Source organism: Hyposmocoma kahamanoa, unplaced genomic scaffold (assembly GCF_003589595.1).
Source record: "Hyposmocoma kahamanoa isolate Upper Pololo Valley unplaced genomic scaffold, ASM358959v1 88, whole genome shotgun sequence".
NCBI classification, from domain to species: domain Eukaryota; kingdom Metazoa; phylum Arthropoda; class Insecta; order Lepidoptera; family Cosmopterigidae; genus Hyposmocoma; species Hyposmocoma kahamanoa.
This window is the reverse complement of record NW_020654466.1, coordinates 12,248,988-12,258,509: the sequence shown is the minus strand read 5'-3', so window position 1 is coordinate 12,258,509 and position 9,522 is coordinate 12,248,988. Positions and strand designations below refer to the sequence as shown.

Below are 9,522 nucleotides of genomic sequence, written 5' to 3'. Positions count from 1 at the left end.
AATTGTAAAGGCTCGAATGTAGAGCTCAAAATCACTCGTTCCTTGATTCAGTTCTGGCTAGACAAGCGGCGTATATGTCATCAAGAATGTAAAACTCCCCCGTGCTTCGTCCCCAGCTCCTGATGGCCGCAATAAATACGCTTAATGTCACGATGACAACCGCTGATTTGTTCGCTGACTCACTATGCGTTTGTTTTGTTTTTTTTTTGTTCACTTTTTCAGAACATGACTATGTTTTATTTACAAAGACAAAGAATGGGAAATGTAGTATGTGTTTATTGAGACAGACTATCTTAGAAAATTATACATATACTTCCACCATAAACGGTGCCAAGTCATTACAAGTGCATACAACACGAAAAATTTGGATTAACTAATGAAGTACAAAGTTATAAAATTACAGCAGATGTAAAGATCAAAAAATTTGCTTGCACATGCTAATAACTGCTTGTTGTTTTTTATATGAAATATGTCGATGTCTCCGATCGCAGTCAAAGCATTGTATGACTGCATGAGTCTGTTTAATACTTTTCTAGATTAGTTCGACATAAAAAAAAACCATTATTTTGTCAATGTACCCCATTACATAGACCTAGACACTCTACGAGGAACATTTACGTTAATAAGGGCCAGTGCCTCTGATAACGATGCGTCATTGTTAAGAAGAATTTTTAAGTAAGAAGTAATTTTTTTATCAAAAATAGTGACAGACAACATTAAAAAGAGGAATAATATAAACTTGCAGTTCTTCATAGTCGTCTTCACAAAGCCTCAAATTCATTTAAGGGGCAATGTATATGCTTCTATAATAAGAGTCCAGTTGATATTCAAAATTAGCCATTCACGAGGTTTAAAACTAACTATAGTTTTATTATTAAACAAAAGCTTTATAATAAATAAAGGTAATAAAAAAATACATTTATTATATATGACATAACCAAAATCAGTGGTAGTGACCAGTTTAGCTTTTGTAAATAATAAATGTGTACAAATATATATTTATAAAGAGCAATCCCAAGAGTTTCTAACTCATTCGTCTCAGAGGAATCTGCCTTACGAATGAGGACCGGAATCTAATGAACATGACGATTTAAAGTGTAATTTACTTACCTATGAAATGAAGATTATTTGACTTTTGAGTTTGTGCTTGATGTACAGCAGAAATTCAATATCAAAAATTCGACATCTGGTTTCATTAGAAAATATTTTGAAATGACTTAAGCGAATTTTGAAATGAATTTTAAATACTAAAGTGTCACACCAATATTCCAAATCAATTTACTTGCATAATTTACATGCACATAATAACCAAATATAGTAAATGCCCAGTAGTATCTATATGCAACTAAATGATCGAAAGTTTTTAAGTGAATAACTCAATCTTTAGCTTGAATAATAAGGACCATTCGCGTCTCAAGGGATGCGACTGCGCATACCGTGGGAACAGAACGCATCTAATTGGTTAATAAGTATGAATGACCCAACGGCAAACAATCTGTATTCATTAATAAATAAAAACAATGAGGTTCACACGAAATAATGTAAGGCCGTGCGACAAATTGTAATTATGAAACCGTTTGTTGCTACACATCAACGATTAAGGCGTCAGTCTATAAAACTATAAAACTGTGTGTATTTAAACATTAATGAAAGTATAAAGAACAGCAGATTTCTGGAGAAAGTAAGCCGATATAGAAGATACGCAGCAAATGTTCAATGCCTATTTGTAACAAAATTTTAATAATAAAATGGCATTTATTTCTCCACAAAACATAAGAAACACAATGGTTAAAAAAGGAATAGAAAAAACAATTGAGTGACGTCGACAAAAAGGTTATAGACTCAGCATTGCTGATTTTCGTCTTCACCTGTAGCTAGCTAGTTGTTCGCTTGGTGCACCAAGCTATAATGCGGAATGTACACCAAGTAATAACTTACCTTAAGTAACAACTAGTAAGAAGTTAGAGCTCGTTGTGAAAGTCCTGCCACCTTACCTATTTCTGCCGCCAAGCAGGAATGTTACCATTACTGCATTCCGGGTTTGAAGGGTAAGGTTGCTGGTGAAACTACAGGCACATTATGTCTCAGGGTGACGAGCAGTGGCAGTGCACCTCAGTTTTTGCGCTTTAAAGTTCTGAATGGCACTGCAACTGTTATGGACAGGCGTGTAGCTTACCACCAGGCATACACGACTCGTTCGTCCCGTCACTTCATATTATAAAAAAAAGTTAAAATTTAATGGTTGACCGCGTAAATTTACATTTTTTTATACATTTAAACTAAAATTTAAAATTTTGTGCTGCTAGGAGTTTGTGGGGACCAGTTGTTACTTGATTATTGAACAATAAACTGTTTTTGGACAAACAGGGAATCGCGTTACATGAACCTTGCACAGTGAGCACCGCTCGTATACGTTGTTTAATGTCGTCAATGTAAATGGCTAAAAATTAAAGAGTCGCTGGCACTGGATAAGACATGGAATCTAAGATAATGATTACAAATTTAAAGACAAGTTACTATTATGGCTCTTCATTCAAGTACCTACGCAGCACTTTCTCACAGTGAACATCAATTAATGTATTGTGTCCGTTAATTACAATTTGGAGCCAATAGTATAAAAAAAAACTGAAGGATCTTGAAGATTTCGGTGGCTTAGCGGTTAGCATTGATGAGTAGGTTTCGCGAACGATTACTGGTAAAATCAGTTTGGGAAATGTACTTTACTAAATTGTTTCTGATATGTGTGTTCTGGATAGTACCTTGTATATAAATTTATTGTTCTGTCACACTTAGTACAGTGTATTCCCTATAGTTTATACCATCTAATTGATGTGGTTATTAGACACGTTATTCTTCTCCTAGCTTCCAATATCTTAATAAGTCAAGAAGACGCTCGGCTTTATACTCAATATTTAAATTCTACTCTATGCCATTTATGATAAGAACTGTGACAAGTATATAAAACTAACAGGTATGTTTTTATGTAGCTGTTATGATCCCAAATTTATTAAAACAAAGTAATAGAAAAATAAAGGAAATCTACAAACTTCGAGTTTATTTTTAGTTCATGAATTTGAAAACTAAACTCTCTTCTAAACTTTGTAGTGTAACATCAAGTTGAGTTTTATTAAAAATATGGTACACGTTGAATTATACTTCTTTATTGTATGAAAGCATTTTTGATATGCATTACTCACAATCGAATTGGACATTGCGATCAGTATATATCGTTTTTCCCACGCATCTTCAATTCAGATCATATCCCCAGCTCATCCACGACCAAGGGCCGATGAAGCAACCAATGATGCTCAGATGCGACGTCACGTCCCCACCACAGTAGCGGCCAACTGGCGCGGGCGCACCACGGCCAAGACTTTCTCCTCGCAGCGCGACACCTCAGAGAAACCGCTGCGCGAGTCTCCCCGCAACCAACTCGCGCGCAGGTCGACTCGACCAATGTTTTGTGTTTACCCTCACTTCCGCGTTCGAAATACGACTTTCGCTCTGTAAACAGTTCGTGTTCTTTTATTGAACATTTTAATATAATCTGTGTTAATTCCACTATTTGCCTTCCAATCTAGCCAGTGTCAAAGAGATTCTTTTAAACTTCCTAGGGATGTCCTGTAATTAGGTAAGTCGGTGCCTTTCTACTTTTTGCTTGGGTATTAGACGATGACATTCAGTGATAAGATGCAGTAGCCGTGTCTCTGGTGAATGCAAGGACGCTCTGCTAGCCCACCGGTCACCTGCTGAAACCACATACAATCGCGTACTTTTACTCAATTCGCTAAAATTTTAATTTGTTTGTTTCAACATCAAATAATAGTGCCATTAGTAGGTATGTACGTAACAGTACCATTTATAAAGTAGCCCCTTTGGTCCAATAAGGCCATATCTGCAAAATGATAATTTTTCTGGAAAGATGTTTACAGATTCTACGAACGAAATTAGTCGCTATTTTTTATGCTTAAATAGGAGATTTATGAAATTTCACTTATACATTGTTTCATGTAGTTCGTATTATTTTTATAACTTTCATGTAATAAAAGCACATTTTTACGTGGGCAAGCCACGAAGTATCCACTATTGGCATTATTTACATAAGATGGTTGTTACTGTAACAAAACTAATTTCAGCATCTTTTGTATCCAGTTTTTGTGCAAATTTAATAAAATTTGCTTATTTCGAGCAGTTTATTATGTAAACAAAACGTAACTGAATATCACTGCAAAAGTGTACACCCACATTCATCAAAAATACTTAATTATTAATTTTATTCTTATACATAATAAATAACAATAACATTCAAATATTACATAATTATGTTCTTTAGTAACATTTAAAGGAATATTGTAGTAAAAAAAAAGTTTTTAGGTTACACTGCTTTTGTGCTGATAGCCTTAATTAATCCCTGTAGCTATAATTCACAAAACATCAACACGGTCTCGCGTACTTTGTAATTCGCAACTTTTTAGTGTTAGAACTGTTAGATTTGATGAACAGTTAGAAGTAACCAGTCCTGACTCAGCGGAGTACAGATCAGCTGATTTGATGCTCTGTCAAGATATAAAATGTGCACCAAATCTGTAACAATTTGAATGATAAAAAAAAATACGACGGTAGCCAAAGCTTACCATCATATTAATTATTAATCACCGATATTCTTATCGAATAGTATAATAAACCAATTAGGTGGCAATTTAGCCATAATACTATCATAAAATGTAAGCCCATAAAATTTAATTTTGAAGTATTACTCTAGTACCTAAATAATAACCATAAACTGTAATCAAACATTTATAAATTATACAAAATTGTGTAAATTTTAAATATGTTCATGCACGAACGGTATACATATCGCATTCGAAACCAAATACTGTCCAACATTGTGGAATTCAGAAAAAACGATTTGAAAATTAAAAAAAAAATTATGAAACCAATATATAATTATTATTATTATTATTATATACATATATATTCTCTCTCTCTATATTAGAGCGGTGTTTCCTAACACAGGCCCTTTCAAGCCTAAAAGGAAACACCAGCCCCTGTAATATGCCTCTTGAAAGTAACCAATAAAACATTTTATTTATATTTATTTTTATTATTTATTCTCGTTTAAAAATGGATAATTAATTAAGTGTTATGCATGAATAAAAATAGTCACATTATTCGCCATTCAGGATTTTTTCTAATTTTCAAATTGTATTTTCTCAATTCCACAATTTTCAGTTACGACAGTATTTGGTTTCATTTGCGAAATATCTCCTTGCTTTATATTGGCCACGGGCCATGCACGCATTAAGTTACGAGCAGTTGGTGCATTTTCCCAGTTTGTACAAAACCTCGCTCAAATTTTAACGAAATCGAATGGACAATTTTGTACATACTCTAACTCAAAAAGGTTCTTTCAGTTTGTTAAAATTTGAATTTATAATGTGACGGTACAACACTGCAATTTAAACAAATATTCAATTATTTAAAAAAATCGATCGAGTATAGTCGTTAAAGTATTAAGTATTGAGATGGCTCGATTCGCCAACAAATTAAACATTAAAAAGACGAGGGAGTCTACAAATTCGAGTCGACAGCTATGAGACATTAATATAAAACCGCAGTAAAATAGATTACGTCGAAATTAGAAATATTGTACTTGGATTAATTGATAGTGTAACCAGGAATTTGTAAGAATTTTTTTGGACGACTGAGGAATTTTAACAAAATGATTTTTCGAGAATTATTGTACGAACAGCGAATATGAACAAACTAAGTACTTTACCCTTCGAGAACCACCATACATGCATACACCATACAGACTGTTTACGATTTCACACACGCTTTATTCATCTAAAATGATGTTTTAAGATAGATCACATCAAACGTTGTAATAAATATAAAAATTTAATTAATATATTTTATTCAAAAAATATGATTATTAATCAAAATTCCCAAAGATTTTCAATCTTTACAGTACTTAAAACCTATGCTAGTACAATAAGGAATCATCTTTCTTACTACTACGTTCAAGCGGAACTAACTATCAATTATCACACGGTCACTACAAAAGATTATCAAAAAGTAATCGAGACGTGTTTTACGCATGAGCTCATGCTGAACATACTTATAACGCCTTACAATCACAAAGCTAATACATAAGCAAGCACGACCACACACGGAAATTCTTAGAGATTCCGAATGTAACCACCACGAAGACGACATAGGTTCGTTTTCAATAGGACATTTGTTCAGTTACGAATTACGTGAGGTCTTATAATTTTATAAAATGTAAGTGCGCATTTGACGTCCATGTCATCTGATAGAAAGTGACGATGAGATCGACGATGGACATGCACACCTAAATAATGCCTATTCAGTCTCGCCTTCAAAAGGCCCAAGTTATAACGTTCAGGGAATAAGTCTGCAGGAAGGAAATTCCACTCCATAGACGTTCGCCCTTAAATGTGGAAGCGTAACGCTCCGTGCGAATCTTTGGAATATCCACAACATAGGGGTGCAACCCAAGTCTATGTCTAGTTCCCCGGAAATGGAAAAGGGAAAGCAGTATTAAATCGCGAAATTCTATCCGTCTACTGAGTATTCTCTTTTTAGATTATAATAATATGCACCAATAATATAATATATTTAACAAACTATATCTCTTAATTCTTTGAAGACAAAAAAACTGAAAACTTGAATATGAACCTATTAAAGATAATTTATTTTAGGTCTAAACCTCCTTATTAATTAATACATTAATTGATTTCTAATTTACACTTCACTTTATAAATACTATAAGGTGATAAATCAGGAACGTGTAGGTATCTTATACGCAATTTTCTTTTTGTTCCCACAAAATTCAATCAGACCAGAGAGTTTTTTTAGTTTTTTTTTACCAAGGTCGTACGAGTAATAAAGTGGTCCGACATTATTTTAGCTGTATCATCATACTCTACCTACATTGTAGATAAGTGAGTGTCAGGTACATAACGAACATATTTATTACTTCAATTGGTATCTACCAACATCTATAGTACCATTTTGCGGTAATCGCGTTACGTCACACAGGATATTAAGATCCTGCCAATGACCTAACAGTAATGCGCTGAACAATGTCTGTACGACATAATACGTAGGTAACGACGAGGGTTTTCCAATGACATTGTTCACGTACGTACGACTGGTTACGTATAAATAGCAGTATCGCTGATAAGTACTTAATGATATTTTAATGGGTGAAGTGATAAAGAGAATTATTATATAGTCTAATTACTCCACTTATAAACTTTTGTGTCTCAACATCTATAACACTTACATGTTTTACTAAATTACATGTGTACTGCTGTCTATTTCTCTTACTATTACAAAAACATACTCATAAGTATTGTAAAAGATATGTTGTCTTGTTATTTATATGGTATGTAAATTGCTTTTACAAACCGTGAACGTGTTAGTTTTAGGACTCATATCTATCAAATATTGTAATAATAATGTACATAGTTTTCACAATATCAGTTATCATGGTATGGTATATAATATCATATATCTCAGATACTTTTCACTATAGTACCAACAATATAATAAAAAAAAAATTGTAATGCTGAAGCATCGTCAAGGTTTACAACACTTGGAAAGGTGTCCCCAACCTGCAAAAATAATGCCGCGGACTTTGATCTAAAGTTTAGACTTATTTACTTTTTTTAGAAAAGACCCATATAAAGCAGAGGATATAAGATGGATTGACGATGACAATAATGCTTTCAAAATCGTAATTACAAACATCCTCCAGTGTTCTAGCGAAAAGTGCGAAAAAATCAACAATCGTGACTTCTTTAAACCAATTTCAACTAATCGTAAAAGCGCAATATGATGATGAATGCCATTTAGGCTACTTTGGTGATTGGAAAATCACAACTAATATACATATAATTCCTGAAAACGTACCTCCTCTAATAAGACATCACCAACAGAGGTCTAATGGTCTGATTAGCTTCTCCGACAGGCAGGTTCCCTTACGAGACCATAAAGCAAATTCACTGTCCTGGTGTAGAACAAATCATCAAAAAACCCACATCAACATACTCGCTCACATTTGTACGTACCCGTACATAAAGCCGAATGTTACACAGTTCATAATTATTATCTGTTTCGATATCTTGGTCTCTTAGTAATCATTAGCCACATGTCGATATGTCTCGGGTGACTGTGTGTTGTAGAGACAGGCTAATATCGGTCGATATATATGTTTATCTCATGTGACACTGCCGTTTCTATGTCAAGGCTATTAAAATTTCCATCTACAAGGTCCGAGCTAGGTGCCGCTTATGATTTAATATCTTTGGAGTATTGCAACAAGCTTGGTTGATTTTTAAAAAAGATAGTCCTGTGTGGGATATTTAGGCATTTCATAGGTTAATTGATACAAATTAATATGGCGGGTGTATAGATGTAATTTTTTTATTATAATACAACATTTTCTATGATCTCTAAACGTTTGTAAAAATTTTTTTTAAAACATAAAGTTACGAGACGAACAAGTCGTGTGCGTGATGGTAAGCTACACGCCTGTCCATAACAGTTATAGTGCCACTCAGAACTTTAAATTGGAAAGATCTGAGGGGCACTACCACTGCGCCCGTCAATCTGAGACATAAGTTGACAAGTCCCATGTGCCTGTAATTTCACCAGCACCCTTACCATTTAAAACCGGAACACAGTAATGTCGACATTACTGCTTGGCGGCAGAAATAGGTAAGGTGGCAGTACTTCCCTGGACGAACTCTTTCACAATGAGCTCTATTGTTACTATATTTTAAACCTTTTGCATACAGACAGCCTCTGTACAATTTCTTGGTGTTTAGTATACACTCCGCTTGCCAGTCTGATGCAGCAAGCGAATAGCGAAGACTAAAAGAATGGTGAAGACTGAAAATCAACAATGCTGAGTGTTTCTACTTTTTGTCCATTTTACTGTTTTTTTTATTTAATTGTTCGTTTACGGTATGCTTACGGTTTGTGGATATATATAAGATTTTTTATTTTGTTTATTTTTTCATCTGAAAAACCGACCTCACACACATTCCCATCCCCTAGTTTGACACCATTAGAGGTGGAATATTTTTCTTCAAATTTAAATGGAACCACATCTGAGTTGCCCTCTTTCCATCAAAAAAAGAATCATCAAAATCAGTTCACACATGTCGGAATTATCGCGTAACATACATACAAAAACATACATTCGTATTGAGAACCTCCTCCTTTTCTGAAGTCGGTTAAAAGTGAAAAGTTTTGAGCTTGTGTAATAAAAAAAATAAAAAATTGGCACTGACCCTAATAAAATATTGTTAGTTTCTAAATAAGTCTATTTGTGAACTAGGATCAAACTTCTAATCCACAGGATTGTCTAATCTCTTTTTATGCTTATACACACTGTACCAACTACGTGTCACACTTAATTTTTTATTTTATATTCATTGATTTCTACATATTAATAGCTAAATCTTTACATAACAAAATAATTATGTA

At 33.7% G+C, this 9,522-nt stretch overlaps 1 protein-coding gene across 1 annotated transcript in view; it reads left to right on the top strand.

The window, feature by feature from the left end:
* The first annotated feature begins 3,420 nt into the window (after positions 1-3,420).
* Positions 3,421-9,522, top strand: part of LOC113235579 (dual oxidase) — a 75,311-nt gene continuing 69,209 nt past the window's right edge. The window contains exon 1 of the mRNA XM_026471323.1: positions 3,421-3,631. The gene's annotated coding sequence lies outside the window, so the exon portion shown is untranslated. The remainder of the gene's footprint in view (positions 3,632-9,522) is intronic.